Below are 20,419 nucleotides of genomic sequence, written 5' to 3' on the forward strand. Positions count from 1 at the left end.
GAAGTGTTTCCAGAAGGAAGTGGTTCCAGCAGGAAGTGTTTCCAGAAGGAAGTGGTTCCAACAGGAAGTGTTTCCAGCAGGAAGTGGTTCCAGCAGGAAGTGTTTCCAGCAGGAAGTGGTTCCAACAGGAAGTGTTTCCAGCAGGAAGTGGTTCCAGCAGGAAGTGTTTTCCAGAAGGAAGTGTTTCCAGCAGGAAGTGGTTCCAGCAGGAAGTGTTTCCAGAAGGAAGTGTTTCCAGCAGGAAGTGTTTCCAGCATGGAGGAGCTTCATACCACCTTTGTTCAGTTACATTAATGAAGGATGTAAGAACAAGGTTCTGGTGAACAACAAGGTTCTGGTGAACAACAAGGTTCTGGTGAACAGAGTGAGTCCATGTACGTCTTAGCTGCTAAAAGCTACGTTGGCTAAGCTAATATAGCTAACGTAGTTCAGTAAGTACTACAGTAAATATCACTGATATTCATATTCGTAATACACAGAGGAGGGAGAGGACTCAAGAAGTTGTAAAGTAACATTTTTATAAGTTAGATAGCAACAAGGCGAGAGCTAATTCTAAGCTTGTGGCTTGTTTGCTGTTGTCATTGCAACTGCCTACCAAGATGGCTGCCTGCTGTGAAGTTCCAGGAAGTCCATGAGAGCTGTGGATTTATCAGGAATTGTGACGGGCCTCTGAAGCGTTTAGCACAAGGTGAGCCGCTTTAGCGTGTTCTTCTCTTGTCACTACGTGGAAACGGAAACTTTGGAAAATCACGACTGGAGGGTGAAAAGTGAAGGAGGCGACCAGGAGGATCTTGGTTCCTTTGGGAGGAGGAAAGTAGCGAGGCGGGAGGGCCGCGGCGTCAGTGAGTCTCTGTTAGCACTTTGAGAGAAAGTCCCGCCACCTTGGCGGCGGACAGCGCCGAGGAGCAGAGCGTCTGCTTGCCCGACAGTTCCAGGGTCGCGGTCGGGACGAGGTGGCAGAGGTCCGCCCGCTTGCCGGCGGGACGCTCCGACGGGAAGCGGGGGTGCGAGCGCGTGTGGGAGGAGCGGCGCGGGGAGGGGAGGGCGGCGGGGAGCGGCGCGGGGACGGGGCCCCCTGGCGGTAGAGGCGCGCGGGACATGGGGACGGGGGCGAGTCTATGGCACTTAGATCTGAAGAAGATGGGCTGGGGCAGCCTCCTCCTTGAAGGTAGCGAATGCACTTCTTTTTCCTCCTAGGAACAGTCAGAGAGAGTTATCTGTGAATAAAGTGTGGAGACGTCAGCAGGTTCAGTGGAGGCGCAGAATCACAGTGAACACATGGAGACAAAATGAATTTGTGCTTCAAAATGACACCAGACATTCATCAGAGCAAAGAATCAATTAATCACACCACAAATAATTTACAATAATAAATGATCACAAGCTGCTGGTGTTCATGGTAATAATGTACTTCCTGTTTGCAGTAAATCGGTTTGCATTCATTTTTACATTAAAATGCCCAATTTCATTACTGTATAACATTTGGTGGATATTACATAATGGGGGAACAAATAAATGAATAAGTCACATAATAAATTTAAAAGCTCAATAATTTTCATTTATATGATTTATGGTCTTTCTGGATGACAAAGTTTTCATTCTGGTGTTTTTAAGGATAATTTTGGCTTCATAATTCATTTCATTTCTTGTTTCTGCTGTTTTGATTATTTGTGGATTTGAAAATTTCTTTCAGTTTCAGTTAAATGTTCAGTAGGATTTAAAGTTTATTGCTTTTTTATGATTTGCATTAAAAACAACAAAATATTATGAAATATTTTGGTTTAATTTTTTGTGTTAATTTCTTAGAAAACTTGAAATAAGATTAAAAACTAAGTTAAAAAGTTTTGAAGGAAATAAATTAGCTTGTTTTAAGTCAATGATTCCTTGAAATTGATGAACACGACATTTTCCCTGATATCAGTTAAACAATCTGCAAATGGATCGAAAACATTTTCATCATTATTGACTCAAAACAAGGTGATTTATTTCCCTCAAAAGTTTGTTTTCTGTTAGGTTTTTTTATCTCAAGTTCACTAAAATATTAACTAGAAACTAAGAAAAAATACTTGGTAAGATTTTGTGTTTTTTGCAGTTTGCAATAATTTACTGAGCTGTTGGATGATGATTTCAATTCATTGTTAGTATTTAGGATCTGAAGTCGGTGCTTCGGCCGTCACCTGGTTGTCTGAAGGTTCAGAGGATCACCTGGTGTTTTCCTGCTGCGCTGTGAGGCGTCAGGTTACTGCAGACCTCCATACCATCAAAGCAGCTAACAGGATCCCAAGATCATCACCAGAACATGAAATGAGTCACCAGGTTCAACCGCAAACTGAGGCGCGGCGCCACATTTAGACTGAGAGGAGGAACTCTGCAGTAGAAAGTGATTCTAAATGTCAGAGTTCACCATCAAAAGACGCTCGTCACCACATCGCAGGGATGGAGAAAGTAGAAAGCAGACGGGCATGAGAAGATGCACGCTGCAGGGAGTGTGTGTGTGTGTGTGTGTGTGGAGCTGTGGTGATAAGGCTTAAAACCACATTCAGCCCCCTTTGTTCTCTCAAACTGAAACACACACTCAGGTTTCCATGACGCAATAGCGGGGAAGACAGTGGAGTGAGCGTTACATGTTAGATTCCCGGCTCCTGCAGACTAGCCGTGGACCGCGGTCGACCCCCTGCAGCTCCGGTCGGGTGGGTGGGAGCTACTGCCCTCTAGTGGCTCAACCTCCACAAAACTAAAGGAGGTGAAATATCCACTGAAATATCCGCAAGAAAAATCATAAAACTAATATTTAGTAAGAAGCAGAGGAGGCAGAGAATCCACAACTGAACTCAACTAAGACATTTTTACTAAAGTAAAAGTAAAAGGTGTTTGATAATTTGATAAGCTGCACTTTTTACCAGTCATTTAAAATCTAAAGATGACATCATCAGATGGACCAAAATATAAAGTTAAATGGAAATTTTGGTATTTTAAAGATCAAACTGACAATAATTCATATGAGTAACAAAAAATAACAAAATCAGGCAAAATAAAATGTTTCCAGGTTGAAAGAAAGACGATCTAATTATTGGTGATTATCAGCTCTGGCAAAATAATTTTATGAACTAATAAGAAAACTATTTTTTGTGCCTGCAGCACACAATCTCACTCGTTTGCATTAAATGCACAAACAATAAATGTCAAAACAAAAACTGGCAAACGAAAAGCTTTTTTATGTTTTTATAGTTTTGTAGATAAAGCAACAGAAGCGACCAAAGTTTATTCATTCTTTTGCTGAAGAAAATGAAAATCTGTTAGATTGTGTTTTATTTCCTAGGTTGTTCTACTCTCAGGTCAGACTGGATGTTTGGATCAGCAGGTTAGCGACAGACGACATGCAGAGCTCAGAAAGTGACCGATCCCCGAGGGACAGAGCTGATCATGAAGAAAGTTTCCTTTGTTGTTTTTGGGCCGGGGAGAAATATTCACACCGCAGCCGGTCGTCTTCTGCTCCACTGACAGACCGGCCCACCGGCTCCGGTCCAAACGTCTACAGGTCTAAAAGCATTTAAGACAAAAGGCCAAAATCTGAATCGGCCAAGATCGGAAATTGGTGATCAGCCAAAAAAAACTGCAATCGGTGCATCGATAACCTTCCCTGAGACGGGAAAACCGTTGGGAACAGTTTCTGTCTAAAACAGAGAAATCAAAGCTTAAAGCTTTTAAAAATATATCCCTTTTCCACTTGTATTTCTTTATTTATTGTGTAGTTTAAGGTTTTAGCTCTGCTACACTGGTAGCCAAGTAACGACATTTCGTTGTCAAGATTCACCTTGTGTTTTTTTTTGTACAATGACAATAAAGGAAGTCTAAGTCTAAGTCTTTATCAATATTGTCACCAAAAATCCATAAAAGCACTTTAAATGTGATAAAATCAATAACAATTTCTGATGTTTAACAAGCCTCATCTGCTGATTCAGATATTGGCCAATACTGATATTTTTGTCTGGAATTTTGCTAAATATAACAAGAACGTCTCTGAGTTGGTAAGAAGGGCCGGTCCGTCAGTCCGACCTCTAGAACAGATCGGCTTCACATGGAAATATCGGCTGATCACCGAACTCTCAAAATGAAGGAAATTGGCTCCGATAATCGGTTCCGATAAATCGGCTCCGATAAATTGGTTCCGATAGATTGGTTCCGATAGATCGGTTCCGATAGATCGGTTCCGATAGATTGGTTCCGATAGATCGGTGCGCTCCTAAGAAAAGCAGGAGAAACGATAAGGATGAATGGAGCTGTGATGGCTGATCAGTGAGGGGAAAACCGCCTCCATGGCCGCTCTGTCTCCTCAGAAAGGTGGAATCAGACCCGAGTGACGAGCAGATGGTGGGGCGTAAAACGCTGAGTGGAAGTGGAGGAATGTGGTTTACACACCTGCAGGGACCGCACCAGTCCGTTTGTTGGTTGAGGCCGAAGCGAGCCCGGCATTTCTTAGGAGAGCCCGGGTCTGAGCGCACAATGCACAGCATGCAGGAGAACAGGAGGAAGAGCAAAAAATAGATGTAATAAACAGAGAGGAGCGAAGGAAGAGGGGGAAGTTAGAGGGACACGGAAAAACAAAAAACAGCGATACAGGAGAGAAAAAGCCAAAACTGTTAGTAGCACAACGCGACAGTGACAAACAGCACAGATGCAGTTAATGTGGCTCAGATTAAACTCTGAGGAAAGCAGCCGTGCAAAAACAAAACAAGACAGAAAAACCTTCATGTTCTGCAGAGAGCAGCAAACAGAAATGCTTTTTCATCTGGATTCATGAGAAACGTCCACACTCCTGGACTTACACTTTCCTAATTCAGGTTGCATGGAAAGCAGAGTGGGTGGGTGGTTTGACGTTAGAGACACTTCCTGCCTCACACCGTGAGCTGCAGCACCAACGCAGCACCAACGCAGCACAACGTTTCTGCTCGTTGTGCCTGCAAAGTTTATGCAGAGATGTTTACCTGTGTTGGAGTCCTGCTGCTTCTCCCGTTTTCTCCTTTTCTTCTTTCCCTGTGGGACAAACACAAACAAAACATTTATCAAGTTAATTTAGTTTATTTTAGACACAACAGTAACAACATACACTGCAAAAACGCAAAGGATTGCTGAGAAATGTTGGTCTAGCTTCTAGAACACACGACTCCGTTCACTTGAAATAAGACAAAACTAACTTCAGATCACTTTTCAGCAAAACGAGTTTTTTTTTATGTCAATAATTCTCTAATGTTGATGAAAATGTTCTGTTGGCAGATTATTTAATTTATAACGAGACATTTTTTATGTCTATTAAGTGAAGTGAAATAATCTAACAAGCTGAAAAATGATTCATAAGTTAGTTTTGTCTCGTTTCAAGTGTCCAAAGATACCAGCATTAGAAACAGAACCAGTTGGTAACATTTTGTGTTTTTGCAGTGTACAGTCTGATTCCTCTGTGCATAACATGATCAAATATTTTCAGTATATATAACCTTGCAAAAGTATTAATATCCAATGAACCATTTTAAACAAATGCTCCCTTCAAAGTTCATGAAACAGTTTGAAATATTTGTTTTACTGTTGAGATTTTAAAGATATAATTTCTTTTTAAATGCAGGTCATGATAATCTGAAATAATTCAACTTAAATTATGAAAATGTTGATTGTTGTTATCCGGAAAATCATAATTTTGAAGAAATGAAAGCAATAAAGGTCATCTAAAGTTTACAGAACCCGACAGTGGTCACAAACAAAAAGCATGAAACATTTATTACTTAAAATAAAAACAAAAAGTGACTTTCAGTTGAAGGGCAAAAACAAAATATTATCAAGTCATTTTGGTTTAATTTCCAGTGCAGAAACTTTGCAAAACTAGCCAACAAACAACCATTCAGTGACAAACATGAGTTTGTTTGGAATCAACATTAATTCGTTAATGTTGGTGAAAAGGTTCAACTGGCAGATTATTTCACTGATAAAAAAGGAAAAATGTCACATTATTAGTTCAATAATCTGCCAGTTGAACTTTTTCATCAATAGTCAGAAATGACTGACTTTACCTCGAATGTGTTGCTAAAAGTTCCTTGTAAGTTAGTTTTGTCTTTTTTTCAAGATATCTGCACGAGAAATTAGAGCAAAAATTCTTGGTAAAACTTTGTGTTTTTGCAGTGAACTGAAATGAAGGAGGGCGGGAAACTTAACTCGGGTATCTAACACAGACAACAGATTAAAACATGATGAGAACAACCAAAGAAACCCCCTACACTTATATTCTGTCCAACCACGATGTTTTATTGTGGGATTTAATGTGAAAGACCAACACAAAGCAGAAGAAAAGTAATTTCATAATAATCCTAATTTGTTGTGAACACAAACCTGAAAAAGAGTTATTTTTTAGCTCTGTGTTTCTTTTTGGCTCTGCTGAAGACAGGCTCCTCCACATCATGATGCTGCCGCCACCGCTGTGATGAGTTCAGAGCATCATGAGCAGATGGATACATCCACTGATAAGGTGTCAAATAAATTCATCGTTTTCCTTTCACTTCCATTCTGTGTTGGTCCGTTACGTAAAATCCAAATATAAAACACTAAAGTTGGTTTTCGGTAGGAGTATTAGTACGTTTGCAAGGCAGTTTATAGTTTATTAAAAAAAGGAAACTTTGTGAAGTGTAGAAAATGCAAACAAAAACTCAAACATGAAAAGTTAAAAGCTACAACCAGCAACCAGAAACTAAAGCAAGAAAGAGAAACAAAAGCTTCTACTGCTTCAGTCACTAGAACCGAGATTCATGCAGCACAACCTTCAGTTTCCACCAGTGCTAAAAAGAGCAGACGTCTTCTATAAAATCCTTTTTCATTTCAGATCACTCAGAAAAGACAAACTTGACATTTCTTTCACTGTTTCTGGAGTGTTGGTGTGTGTTGAGGTAAACATGAGAGCGCTTTCTTCTGCTGCTGATGAACCCAGGCTGAGATGAAGGATGTGGGGAGAGGAATCTACCGCCTACGCTGCGCCGCCTCGCTCTGCGCCGTCTGTGTGGTTTACAACAAGTCATCCTGCAAATGGAGCCCCTGCTGTGTGTGTGTGTCTGCGTGTGTGTGTGTGTCTCCATGCGTGTGCGTGGGTGTGTGTGAAGGTTTCTAGCATGTTCTGTGACTTGCAGGAGAAACCCTTTACACGTGTGGAGCTTCTCTTCCTGTTCTGCTCACAGACGGGGGTTTCTCCAAACATATGGAGTTATGCTGCAGCAACACACACACACACACACACACACCCACACACACACGCACTCGCCCCTCCTCCCCCACACACACACACACACGCGCACACACACAGAGGATTTTTCACATTAAATGATTTGTTTGTTTTGGTGGGAAAATGGATTTTCTTGTGCCCTTCGTTTCATTCAGACAGACTTTCTGACAATGTTTTAACTTTAAGCTTGTTGGATAATGAGATTTCAGTCAAGCTGCTGCTGGCCACGCCCCCAACTCAACGTTTACACTCGCATGTGAAAATGGCTGCAAACAGACACACTACGATACAGCTGTGCATCTTTGAAAATAATTAGTGGAGCCTCCTGCACAACAAGCAGTTTCTGGATGCAGTCAGGAGCAAAACTTGTTTTTTCCAGCAGCCATTGTTCAGGACATACAGCAGGAAAACCAGCTGGCCAAACATGCTGGAGCTCAGTTTACGTTGCTAGGTAACGGACGGAACTCTTCTGGGGTTGCTAGGTAACGGACAGAACTCTTCTGGGGTTGCTAGGTAACGGACAGAACTCTTCTGGGGTTGCTAGGTAACGGACAGAACTCTTCTGGGGTTGCTAGGTAACAGCGTACTGCCTGATAATTTGTAACTTTATTTTGAAACGGCTCGTTTTCTACACACCAAAAAAACATGGACTTTTTGCTAATGGCCGTTATTTTTTTTTAAGCACTTGGTTGTTTTGTAGAAACTAAACTGGAGGAATGTAAATGTGCAAAAAGTTTTTGGGTTTTTTGCCATTCCTGATTCCCTTAATGCTGATCGTTCTTCAAACTGTTTCAGGCTGGTTTTTCTTTGGATTAACAAGCATTTCCTCATTTATTTTATGTTTTTTGGTGGAGCTACTTAGGGTGGAGGGATTGTTTTGGATTATTATAATTTTATTTTATTATGAAACAATTTTGATCTGCAGAAACAAAGCAATAAAAATAAATGTTACACCTAACAGAAAACCAAACAGGATCATTTCCACACTGAATCTTTGGGATCAGAAACTATTGTCCAGTTAAAACTCAGTGAACAAGAGAACATTTTCTTCCTTATTTCTTACGAGTTTTGATAAAGAGATTTATTTTCAGGTGCAAAGAAACGATACCTTCAAGACTAAACGTTAAGATTACATTAAAATATTGCAAGAAAGTCTGACTCTTTGGAAGGTGACGTGAAGAAATTGGCCAAAGTGCAGCAGAAATACGTCAAAATGTGTTTTTCTCAAACAAAGCAAAACAGAAGGACGGATAATAAAGTAATTAATAACCTAATGAAGCGGTTGTAAGGTTTGAAATGATAAATAAACGGATGCAGCGAGGCCAGCCATGCAGCCCTGCTCTCTGTTAGTTGGAAAAAGACAGCTGATTTATACCTCTGTGTGATGGAGAGTTTTAGTAGATAAAGAGATTTGAAATGCATCCACATCTTACCGACCGGAGGGCCTGTCCGCGTTTACATGCTTCAAACGTCTCTCAGGAGGGTGCATGCAAGCTGCACAGAAATACCCACAGCCCCCTCCCGCTTTCATGCAGCTTCTCAAACACTTTATTTTTATGTTTTTATTTTTTACCCCACACCACAGAGGTATAAATCCACCATTAGACGAGTCCCTACCCAATCAGCTTTACTCTTTTCCCCTGCGACCCCGCTAAGGCCCGCCTCCTGCAAGAGTTCAACAGCAAACTGAGAAGTCAGAGGCACACAGCAGCCCAGATTCAGCAAAACCCCAAAACATTGAACTGTCAAAGAGACCAGCATGCACCTCACACCGGCCATCTGTACAGCGATTCACTGTGGGTTTACAGGCAGAGGCGTCAATACAATTCAGAGAATCATGTCAGACATGGAGCTGAACGTGGAGCGCTTTCATTTTACAAACATCTGATGTGATTTACTTATTCAAGTGTAAAATAGAAAATCAATTCCATTTAAATAAAGTTGATAGGCAAAAGAAAATTAACTGAGAATCGAAACTCAGTTTATTTAATAGTTAAATAAAATTGGAAGAACAAACGTTTTGCTGTTTGTTTTTTTTTTATTATTTCAGTTTGAAAAAGAAAAGTTTATAGAAAATTTGAGAGAATTTCACATTTTGCTCTAGTTTTTAAAAGATTCTCATTATTGAAGCATAAAAATACGCAAACTTGAAGGAGACTCATTTGATGACAGTTTTATGCTTTGGTTGAAATTTAAACCAAAACAAACTAAAATTAAGAACCACAGTTAAAAAAAAAGTTCTTAAAAGGCTTAAAAAATAGCAAATATCCATTTCCTACATCTTGAAGGAAACTGCAATCATCTGCAGCTCAGAATAAAAACCAAAACAATCAATCAGCTGAATAAATAATAAAAAATAAACCACAGATAAAATACATAGTTTAAATATAAACAAATTTCAAGACAAGTTAATATGTTTCAGATATTCACATTTTCAGGTTTGACTCCAACATTTTCCATCAGTTAGTTTTGTTTTAATCCTTTAATCCAGATTAGATTAGGGAAACTGAAACCTGCTTTTATTACCTGCTGAACATTCGTCACGTTTCAGACCAGAGTCGTACAAGAACAATACCGCTAGATTAAACTGATAAAAAGAAACTAATACGTATTAGTGAATTTAAAGCACAGAAAAAATAAAAGTATTCACTGATTTCTGAATTTAATTGTTGTTTACTCCACTGTTGCTGTAACCACGGCAACACGTTGACGTCTATTTCTCCGACCGCAAACCCAGAAACAAAATTCATGATTTCTGCACAGCAGAAAGGAGGGGCTGCAACTCTTTCCTGTTTATGTTTTTCTTAATCAGCTCCTTGGGTTGAATACGTTCACTCTGAGCCAGAGAGTTAGATGGAAACAGGTTGGGGAGGGGGGAGGAACAGAGCAAGATAACTTACGTAGTTGTCTCTCGCAGACCAGGTCGGGTAGAGCTGCATGTGGAGCTGTCTCTCTTTCCGGGCCAACTCGTAGTACTTGGCCTGCTCCTCCGGGTCAGAGCGTGCCACTGGCAACAAATTCAGGTCAGGATTATATTTACTGAGCCACAACAGAATAATCTGCTTAAAAAATTAACAACTTGCAACCTGTTTCTCCAAAAAAGAAAAACATTTGCAATGACTGTTAGAATATTAATAAAAATCCCAAAAACAAATGCATGTTCATAAGTATCAATGTGCTTATGGAGCAGTGGGGCCGCCAGGGGGCGCTGTGGGGCCTCGGACAGATGGAGAGAAGAAGAGAAAAAACATGCAAAAATAATAAAGAATTTAATCCTATAAATTTTTCATATTTTTTTCCAATCATTTTTAAAATAAAACATGAGTTAATAATTTATTTCTCATTTTCAGACTGACTGCTTTGCTCCTAAAGCTAGCATAGCAACAGCAAACAGAAAAGTTTCTGACAAGAAAATAACCAAAAGGACCGACTCTGAAAATAAAATGAAATTTGATTCATATTAATATAAAATACTACATATTTTCTAATCATTAAAAGAAAAGATTGTGTTAATTTTTTTTATTATCTGGTAATTTCCATCATAATATATCTAATAATTAAATTTTCAGGCAACAAAATTCATGCTCAGTTTCAATCTGATGGTACGATTTATGCTACATGTTTGTGTTAATAATGAAAGTTAATAGAAAACATTCAAGTTGCTACATTTGCAGCTTTTCTGTGGTTTGCAAAGGGGGTCAGAGGTTAAAATGTTCAAGCAGATATAACTAAATGATGAGTTTATATTTGTGTCACTCACCCTTCGTCCCAGAATCTGATTGATAGCGGCGCTCTCCTTTAACGTGCACTCGGCGATGACCTTTGCCCTCATTTCCTTCATGTAGAGCATGAAGGCGTTCAGCGGCTTCTTGATGACGGGTTTCTTAGGCTCCTTCTCCCGCTTGACCTCCACCTGCGGCTTCCTGAAGGAGCGAGAACATAAACAGCACTGAAAATTAAGATTTATATCAGAAACAGTCAAAACTTTAAAAAACAAGAAACAAAAAGAAACTTAATCACTAATGAGGGTTTGGTTTCTAGATTGTTTCTGTTGGTTAGTTATTTCTTTTTAAAATGTTTTTATTGTTCGCTTTTCTAGATGTACTGAGAGTTTTATAAACACATAGCAACGTCACACGAACAAGATCCCGCCCCCGGCTTCCTGCTGGGAGGCAAAAAGCTGCTTGCTAACAGTGGCTAGCATTGGTTTAGCTGTTATGTTTTCCACATAGCGCGCTAAATCTTAAATGTACGCCTGATATATAAAACAAATAGAGCTTTGCTACTAATTGTCAACACTATGACAACTAAATACGACAGGAGAAAGCTTAAATAAAAACATAGCGAGAGAGTCAGTTATGCTAGCTTGACTATGAGAACTTTAACATGTAGATGTGCTACAGAATTCTGGGTGTTTCGGTTCAGTTGAAAAATGGCGACCTAAACACAAAACACAATATCAGTTCAGCAGGTGTTAAAATGAGCTAATCTATTGAATTAATGAAACAGTTGTGATGAAGGAAGTCGGACTGACTTACATGTACATGCCTCTGTCGTACTGATCATGCTCCTGCTTGCCCGAAGAGGGCACTATAGCCGGATGGGGGATCCCTGTTGGATGCACGCCCGACGGTCCGAGCATCAAAGAGTGAGGGAACCTGGAGGGGTTGAAGCAAAACGAAGAAAAACAGTGAGAAGTGACTCAAACCTGGGAGGTTTGGAGCAATGCATCGACTTACAGGCAGAGAGAACAGAGAGCGCTGAAGCAAAAGGCACTTCTGGCCAAGCAGTGAAAGCAGAAAAAGCACCATCTAACGTCAGAGTTAGGTTTTCTATCATACAAAAACAGTCATTTAAATTTGTTGTGTCTAAAGTAATCAAAAAGCAACTTTTAACAGCTTCTTTTGTCATTAAATATAATATTTTATGTCAAAATATAATAGTGTGTTAAATAATGATATATTATACTGTAGTTTGTCACCACTAGAGGGCGCACAAGTATTGTTTTTCAAAAGAAAGCAGCTGAAAGGTGAAGACTTGTTTTACAGACTGTTAACATTAGACTATGCAGATATATATATTTCTTCTCTAATATTTGGTGTGAAAGGGAAACAGCTGCCATTGAATCAAAACAACACCGAAAGAGAAAACATCTAGACGGCGTGAAGCAGCTTCACAACGATGAGAGTGTTGCTGGTTTGAGTTGTTATGGAGTTTGGAAATAGAAATATTTGACCAAGGATTTTATGAACAAAGCAGTTTATAATGTTGTTATATGAGCTTTAAAAATATTCATTTATGCATGTCTAAAAACAAACCCATTTTAAAAAAAAGCAACTTCATATGCTGTGCAAAGATATGTGAACAGGTTTGTGCAAAATTTTAACCATAAAGCATGTTAAATGTGTAGCTATATAGAGCAACAGACACATAAAAACACACTGAAAAAACACAAATCTAAAGTATTTTTGGTCTGTTTTCTACTGCAAATGCTTGAAATAAGGCTAAACTAACTTACAAGTCACTCTTCAGCAAGATATACTTGTATTAAGTAAATAATTCCTTAATATTGATGAAAAGGTTCTAGTTTGATTAGATTATTTCACTTATAATAAGAAGTAATCTACCAATGGAACCAGAAGTTTTGCCTCAATATTAAGGAATTAAAAGAACTGTAAAGCTTGTGAGTTTGGTTTGTCCACCAAGATATTTTCACCAGAACTTAGACCAGAAATAGTTGGGAATATGTTGTGTTTTTTGCAGTGCACAGAGCCTAAAAGCAGCAGAATAACTTTTCATGAAGTTTGAGCAGCGATTAGCTTGGCTTGGCTCGGTTTGAAGGGCCCGTCCCGTTTACAGCACACCGCTGACAGTCTGGACCCGTCCTGCTCTGCTCAGATGTATTGGTTTGGTTTTTGGTGATGTGCTGTAAACAGGAGCCGGTTTGTCCTGGGCCGGTCCAGCAGCAGGATGCGGTACCTGGAGTAGGACGATGCGCTGGGGAGACCGGAGGAGTAGGGCTGCCTGAATCCACAAGGGGGCAGTGCCGGGTAGACCGGCTGGCTCTGCCTGCCGCGCACAGCAAGGAGACACGGCAGCAGGAGCTGCGTTTAGCTTCACACGTTACAGTTTGAGCCATTTACACTGACTGGATCCTGTATCAGGCTGTCAGGAAACCCGCCACGCTACAATGTTTCTGCATCGCTTCTGTCATATCCAGACCTTCGGAGCGCGTCAGTCATTTCAGCGCCGCCATTAAAATGAGCGACATTAATCTGATAACTTATTGAGTGTTTATATTTCTAAACAGAACCGCATAATAAACATTTTTCATTTCAAACTGGACTCTGCTTGGACCACATTTCTGTACCGTTCAGTGATACCGCCAACATGACCGGTGGCGCCCTCTGCTGGACGGCGGCCAAACTACACCGCTAAAACTCAGGGGCGTCCAAACTTTGTCCCGCTCAAAAATAGTTTCTAAAACCATTGAATTAGGAAATAAAGTCTGAGCTATAAAACAGGATTTTTGTCCATGTTTAATAAATTAATTAAAAACACCAAAGTCTGCTTTTGAGGAAAAGTTCTTCCTATTTAACATAAAACCACATTTTAAAAAAAAATCCCAAAAATGAATATTTTCTATTGCATCAAACATTTTCTGTTATAAGAATATTTTAATTTGTAAACTTGGGTAATTTCTTAATGATTCTTAATTATAGTTTCATGTAACTAAAACTATAATTAATTAATAATAGTCTATAAATAACGTATAATGAAAGAGTACACATCAGACTTGAATGAAACATATTTCTGTAAAAGCAGAGTGGATCTGCTGTGACGTAGCTGCTTCGTGATCCCAGTGGGAGATCGAGGGGAGAGACGGGCTTTGATATGCAGCAAACAGCAATCTCCCCAGATCTTCCCCTCTTCAGCTGCTTGATCCCTTCTTCAATCCACATCTCTTATCTATCATCACCATCATCATCATCAGGCACTTCCACTTTTCATCTCCTCAGGTCAGAAAACGGCTTTAATAACCAATATTTTAACACGGATTTGCAGCTTTGTCAACCGAAAACATTTATAAATATTCCAGAAAATGTCAGCACCCTTTGAACTTTTATACATTTTGTCTCACTTTAATGCATTTCAACAGGCTTTCATTTGATGAACTAAAAAAAGAATAAACAAAAAGCATTCCCACAGCATAACTCTGCCACCACCATGATGGTTTTCTGGTGTGTTCAGTTTTATGAAGTAATATTTAGATTTAGTCGGGATGTTTTCGAACTAATTGGATGTCAGCAATAATTAACTTGTGCAATACAGACATCTGTTCAAATAAAGGGACGGGGAATTATCTGGTAATCCTGTAGCTCAAGATCTGCAATGCTGGAGCATATTTTTAATTTATTTTTGATTATTTTGTTTTCATATTCTTTAAATGATAGAGCAATCTGGTTCAGGTTCAGTAAATCACGTTGCATTTGCTTGTCCTCCTCAGCATTTTGCGGTTTCTAATGATCGGCTTTTGTTTTATGTATTCATGAAGGCAGAAACGATGCATTTATTCTCCTCATTTTACTATGAAAGCCTGTTTTAGTAGCTCATGTTTGTACCTGACATGAAGTTTGTACCTGATTTTAAACCTTTAGAAGATAACAAGTCCAGATCCGGACTCATTTGTTTGTCTTCTTGTTTCAAACTGAATTGTTTAAATTATGGCTTTTCTCTATTTGTTACCAGAGGCCTCTTGGCTGAGACGACCCACCCTGACGGTTAAAGTGGGCGGCCATTTTGGTAGGTTTTCAATTGATAATGAGTGAAACAAGCTGAAAAATTACTTTTAAGTTAGATTTTTCTTATTTCAATCAGACTAAGATTTTGTTCTAGAAACTAAACCAAAACTACCTGCTAAGATTGTATTTTTTTTTACAATGTGACTCTGCTTGTACCTTCCTGATCTGCCTGCTGGTTCACCAGCAAACCTCACAGTTCTCCACAGAAAGCTGAATTAAACTCACATGAACTCTATTAAATATGAACCTTCTGAATGAACCAGATTTTATTTTAGGAGAATTAAAATAAAAGAGTCTATATTATTTTTATTTTAATCACATAAAAACAAAATGAAGTTTGTGTTTGTTGTAGAGTCGAGCATTTATCACAAACATTTCCTGTTAAGATAAAATAGTTTGGTTCTTTTCATAAATTTCTATTAATGATGTTAAAAAAAGTTTATTTAAAATTATTTTTACTACCTTTCCTATTTCTTGTTCCAAAAGAAGATCAATAAATAAAAGTTTGAGAATATGATCACTGTGTGCTGATATAAGTGACACTTTAAATAAGTTTTCCGAGAGCATTTTTTGTGTTTGCTGTCTCAGTTGAAAGATATGCAGTAAGCTGTTTTTTTCACAAAAATTGAAATTGATGCATTTGAAAGGTGACAAAATATAAACATGTTAAACAGGCATGAAGACTTTTGCAGCTGATGTTTGGTAGTTTATGCAAACGCGCCTGCAGTTCTTTGAATTTCCAGGGATTTCAGTTTAAAGTTAGCTTTCAGTTCCAGTTATACTCCATCAAACTTTTGTGTTCAAACATAAAGCTGCATTCTGGAAAAAAGGATGAAAACAAACAACAAATCTTCATGGTGTGAGATGAACAGAAGCAATAAGCCAGCAGGCGATCGGGTTTTCTCTGAAGTCCCAGACTGATTGTCAACACGACAGAAAAATGACATTTCAGCTCTCCTCCTCCTTCAACAAAAGATCTACACTACAAGGACCTAAAACAAGCAGATAATCTGGAGTAAAGGAGATTATCTGCTAATAACACTCATGACAAATCCACAGTGAAGCGTCCTTTCTCTGAAGGAGATAAAATGCTTGTAGAAATGTTGGGGACAAATATTGACTTACAGAAACACAATAAATACATGTAATCACACATTTAAAGAGAAAAAACAACTTTCTTCTTAAATCTTCTTGACATTTGATGCAATACTTTAACTATTCCAGAGAGGATTTGAGATTCTGGAGGTTTGCTCTAAACGGATTAGTGTTGATCCATAACTCTGCAGCAGCCTGACATTATAGATCCACAATCACGCTGCGTGACATTAAAATGAGGAGACATGGAGCAGATGTGTCTGTTTTCAGCTTCTTTCCGAGCAGTTTCAGGAAAATGCAACAACAGAAAAAAAACCAGATTTTGGTTTAAAGTTTCCATTTTGCTGGAAATCAACTGCAGCTAGAAAAGGATGGAAAATTCACATATTAGGGTAAAACTGGTCCATCACTTGGTTAAAACTGAGTCTGTTTCTGCTCCATTCCAAGGTTTCATTAGGGCAAAATCACCCAAAAATATGTTATATAGTTGTACATTTACTTGAAAAAGTTTAATTTACTAAAATGCAAAAAAAGAAAAACAGCAGGAAGGAAAGAAACAAGTCAGATGATTTCTGAATTACAGGTTTTAAATCTCTGGGCTGTTTTACAATTTTTCAAAATCTCATTTAGAGGAAAAAAAATGAAGCTGAAGAATAGTCTGTCAGGGATGAAATAGATCTTCAACTTTAAGGGTAAACTAGTTTGATATCTAATAAAAAATAAACAGATAATGTGGAAATGGAGAAAACTTTTAAAATAGTTTCAGATCTAGGAGATAAAATGGACATTTTCAGAATGTTCATCTTGACCCAAAAATGTAAATTCTTCATGCTAGTCAGTTAACTTTGACAATCGTTTCTCCGTAAGCGAATAGAAAATAAACATTTCTACAAAAAGAGTTGCTGCTTTATTTGCTTTTCAGCGAGTTAATTCCTCTGGGCTGAAAGACGTCATGTGATTTCTGTTTTCATTTATGTTGAGTGTCGTCAGGATGTTGACTGTCATCCGCTGCAACCACGTCTACTGTTTGTTCTTTTTAAAAAAACATTCCTAACCGCAGAAAAATGTCTAAAAGTTTCATTTCATCCCATTGTTTACTGGTTTATGTTACCAGAAACCTCAGAAAAAACAGAGGAAATCTGCACATTTCTGCCAAATAAACCTGAGAAAAGTTTTTGGCATTTTTATTTAAACATGGAACGAGTTATGAAACCAATGTGTGCGGCTCACCAGCTCATGGAGGGAGTGATCTGGCCAACGCCACCTGGAGGAAGGGAGTAGTACCCCGAGAGGTCCTGGGATTGGTGCCTGTGAACGCCTGGGGAAAAACAGAAACCGTCACACAGAGTCCCTCAGGCCGCCATAAAACAGCGGAAACGACTCAACCAGCGCTGCTAAAGGAGAAATTCACATGCTGAATGTTTTCTACTTCCATTTCCATCTCAACTGCTTCCAAAAACCACCAAACCGCTTTTTGGCAAACAGCCCCAAAAGCGGGGCTGTTACCTAGCAACCCAAGCTGAGCTCCAGCACATTTGGTCACCTGGTTGTAGCGCTGTGTGCTCTGTACAACGGCTGCTGGAAAACACCAGTGATTTGCTGATTTGCCATCCAGAAACAGATGCTGAATTCCTATTGGTTGTGCAGGAGGCTCTACTGATACTTGTCAAACATTTTTAAATGAACGGAGATATTTCATTCTTGAACTATCCAAGAATAATTTTGTTAATGAACACACTGCAAACACACAAAATCCTACCAAGTTTTGTCTTGTTTTATTAAGGAATTCCTGAGTACTGATGAAAAGGATTCAGTTCACCTGGTGGATTATGTCACTTGTGACATGGAGGAAACATTTTGTTGTAAGTAAATCCTAAATCTCACTGACAAGTTAAATTGAAGCTTTAAGTGTATTAAGATATTTGTACTAGAAACTAAACAAAACAAACAAAAAAAAAAAAAACTGGTCAGATTTTGTGTTCTTTGCAGTGTTTTGTTGTTTTGTGGTTGATTTGCCATCCAGAAACCATTTGCTGAATTCTGGTTGGTTGTGCAGGAGGCTCTCCTAATGCTTTTCAAACATTTCTAAAATAGTTAATCCTGAATCAGTACAACTGCACAGACCTCGTCCCCTAAGGATGATTTTGTGTAATAAACTAAGATGGGCATGATTTTGTAGACCGCAGGTCATCTTTAAGTGCTGCCATGATTGACCTTCCAATCAAAGGTCACGATGCGTCGCTCTGTGTGTCCGGGTGCATGTGGGGGGGACCCTCCGCTGGGAGCTGCGGTGTCTGTGCCCACGTTGTACAAACACACCCAAACATGCAAACAAACACAGACTCTTCATCTGTAGTTATGGCAGAGCTGCGCGCCAACAAAAGAAAACGCAGACTGAGCGACTCTGTGCCCTCGCCCGGTAAACAGGCCGCCTCTCTCCGAGCGTCTCTCTCCGAGCGTCTCCCTCCGAGCGTCTCCCTCCGAGCGTCTCCCTCCGAGCGTCTCCCTCCGTCTTTGTGCCCTTCAAAGGAAGTCATTTGTCAACAGGCGGCACCTAGCACTTAGCGCGGCCGTGCTGCTAACCTGTGTTTGCAGCAGAGGAATGCTGCAGATGACTGTAATTTGGCCGCGGCTCCGGGCCTGTCCCAGGACCCCGAGCTGCAATAAATCTGCATGACAGGAATGTGACTGAGTCAGCCGACCCGACCCGTCTCACTGCTCCGATCCGGCCGCCATTAATCCCCCGATCGCCCAGCATCCAGCTCACCCCTACGTTACCTTTGACCTCTCCTCCTTCATTACAGAGCGCGGCTCGTTTGGTTCCTCTCTCATCTTCTTCATTATCTTCCCCTTACATTAAGCTAACCTCTGCTCTGCCTCACCTCCACTTTATCAAACCTTTCTTGCTAATTTAGTTTGTCTGGACACAGAAACTCGGCTTTTTGGTCTCCGACCAACACAAATACGACAATGGAGCTGGAAAATACCACCAGAGCTGAAATATTGCAAGAAAAAGTCAATAATATGAGAATAAAGTTGCAATATTGAAAGAATGACTGTAATATCAGAAAAAAGTTTAAATACTGTAGTAATAAAGCTACAATGTTACAAAATATGACAAAACACAATTACAAGTAACTTTTCAGAAAGATATAAGAGCTTATTTTAAGTTAATTGTTTCTTAAAGTGCTTATATTATTTCACTTATAGCATGTGAAAATGTCTTATTATCAATAAAATAATCTGCAAATAGAACTAGAACTTTTTCATCAATATTCAGAATTATTTAGAAGAAAAGCTCACATTTTTTGTCAAAAAGTTATTCGTATGTCAGTTTCATCTTATTGCCTTTAGAAACCAGAACCAAATTATTTGGTGAGGTTTGGTGTTTTTGCAGTGTTGTGATGAAAGTTGGATGTAATTAGTTACATTTGCTTGAGGAACTTTTTTGAAGAAATGTATTTATTATGCTGAATGTTTACGTTTAACTTGAGTAATTTTGAAGTATTTCTGCTCTTATCGAGTCAAATTTCTGGATTTTCTTCCCACTGGATGGAAATCAAACCTGTTTCAACCCGAAACCAGAAACAGACTCAAACCTGCAGCTTCTGTTAAAGTTTCTCAAGTTTTTCCAAGTTTTTTATTGAAAGAAACTGATTTGGAAAACAATAATTTTGCCTGATTTTGTTATTCTTTGTTACTTATATGAATTAAATATCAACATTTCTATTAACATTTATATGTTGGACCGTCTGATGATGTAATTTCACAATGTTAAATGATTGATAACTTGAGTTTTGCTCCTTTTAGTCATTTCTGGACGTTTTACTGTTATTGAGTGAGTGGATGTTGAAGCCTCCTCTGCTTGTGATGCATCACCGGAAGTTATCCAGATATTGAGGCAATGAACTTTAAACTTTACACGAGTATCTCGCTCGCCAGCATCATAACTGAAATCCCAAAGCTGAATTTCGCCGGCGGAAACGTCAGGCCGCTTTCTGTAAGTTATGTTTGTCCCTCGTTGTCACCGGCTGCTGTTGGGAAACCAGAGGGGAAATTAGCAGCAGTAATGGGGCAGTTTTCTTTGGAATGCCCCTTTTTCTTAAATATGCGATCTCGTACCCAAACAAGTGCAACTATCTCACGGCCTCGGTGTCGGCGTCTGGGGAACCAAATCAAAGGTGGCTGTTTTGAGTCAAACCGGGCCGCCATCAGAACGCGTGCGTGTTAAAACGAGAGGAGCTGAAAATAGTATCGCAGTGCCGAT

The 20,419-nt window shown here is 39.3% G+C and overlaps 1 pseudogene; it reads right to left on the minus strand.

Annotated features, from left to right (window-relative positions):
• Window positions 1-714: 714 nt before the first annotated feature.
• LOC129355301 (transcription factor 7-like 2) overlaps window positions 715-20,419 on the minus strand; it is a 31,782-nt pseudogene continuing 12,077 nt past the window's right edge.

Source organism: Poeciliopsis prolifica, unplaced genomic scaffold, assembly GCF_027474105.1.
Source record: "Poeciliopsis prolifica strain line A6 unplaced genomic scaffold, Auburn_PproV2 SCAFFOLD129, whole genome shotgun sequence".
Taxonomy (NCBI): Eukaryota; Metazoa; Chordata; class Actinopteri; order Cyprinodontiformes; family Poeciliidae; genus Poeciliopsis; species Poeciliopsis prolifica.